Source organism: Solanum tuberosum, unplaced genomic scaffold (assembly GCF_000226075.1).
Source record: "Solanum tuberosum cultivar DM 1-3 516 R44 unplaced genomic scaffold, SolTub_3.0 scf00098, whole genome shotgun sequence".
NCBI lineage: Eukaryota > Viridiplantae > Streptophyta > Magnoliopsida > Solanales > Solanaceae > Solanum > Solanum tuberosum.
The window spans coordinates 326,680-328,493 of record NW_006239026.1 but is presented as its reverse complement, the minus strand read 5'-3'; positions in this window follow the sequence as shown (position 1 = coordinate 328,493).

The following is a 1,814-nucleotide window of genomic DNA, read 5'->3' as shown; positions in this document are numbered from 1 at the left end:
TGAGTGTGTCACTCTGAGTTACAGCATCTGTCTTTCCTTTTCTAAACATATAGTATGTTCTTAAATTTTACGTTGTTGGAAACAACCTCTCTATCTCTGAACTAGAAGTTGGAGTTGATGTCTAGAGGATCGCCATATAAGACTTGCTTTACCACAACTCATGACGGATCATCATGAGTTGGACGTTTGTGCGAGGAAATAGTGCATAAATACACAAATTAAGATATCATAATCTATAAAACTCCCTATCATTTAAAAAAGTTACAAATCCCCTCTCGAATACATCCCTATCCCCTCTTGGATCATTCCTATCCCATCTCGGATACATCCCTATCCCTTCTTGGATCATTCTTATACCATCTCGGATACATCCCTCCCCTCTCGGATACATCTCTACCCCCTCTTGGATACATTCCTCTCATTAAGTAATGTATCATTTGCAATGTATTGGACAATCAAAGGATATATTTGAGAGCAATGAAAAATTCGATTTTTTTGTAATTGGAAAAACTTCCATAGGTATGAATTTTGTACTTTATACTTTTTTTATGGGCCTTCAAACAAGCTAACAATCATCAACCCAAATGAACAACTCAAGGAATGGGCAAAATGTAGGATGAAATGGACAAATAAGCAACATGTATTTACTTTTTAAAAAATTCCATTTCTATCGACTTCGGAATAACTTCAAATAAAATGTTTGAAGTTACATAGGGCTAAAAGTTCAGGTATTTCTGTTTGAAGTTTAAGCAAAAATAAACGAACACCAGTCATTTGAGCATGAACTTCTAGCAAAAATGACTGAATTCAGTCACATGTCTGAAGTTATTCTAAAGTCGAGTATGATAGATTTGCAAAATTTTAAGCACTATAGATAAAGCTTAAATGGTGATCTCAAAATTAAAAAAATTATATCACTTCGACCATTGTATTATCACTATTTTATCTATACATTTTAAACGGTTAGAAAGAATGGCATTTTTATATATACCTAATTATGTCTTCAATAATCATGTAAAAAAAATAAGATATAAAAAAGCAAATTCATAGTGTAAGAATAACGTGTAAGATAAAGTAATATATCACATTAATTACTAACTATTACTATTTTTTTATAAAAAAAAACACATGTAGAATACGTTTGCCAATTTCAAGTATTTTTAAACTTTAAACTTACTCTTAGTTCAGAAAATCTCAATGTTTTCTTAAATGAAACTCAAAATTATTAATTCTATTTTTTAACGTTATATATGACCTTTAATTTGTCAGATCTGATATCATGTTAAATTATATATATTATCTCATCTAAAAATATAAACGGCTAAAAATAACATACTTTTATGTTTTCAATATCTTCATTTGTAATTAATATAAGAAATTATAAACTTAAAACTGTAGATCATCAGATAAACAAAATTCTCACTAAGTGTTTATGATAGAGTCAATAATATCAATCTTTTATCCAGTTCTTTTACAACATATTTAATAATTTAAATTAGATAAAAAAAAAAAATATAATAACTCTATTTGTCATATTTCCCATTAAATTATATTATTACAATTAGAAGACTAAGTAAGTTGATATTGACAAGTAAAATATTAAAATTAATAACATCATATCAAAAGAGAAAAAAATGAAAATATGACGATGAGATTTATTTAAGAGGAAACTTGAAGTTATGGCTACAAAGGTGGATCTATCTTCCTATTTTTCTATCTTTGAAAGAATTATATATATGAAACTCATATATTTTATTAAATTTTATATATATATATATATATATATATATATATTATGTCGGGGGGGTTTGGGG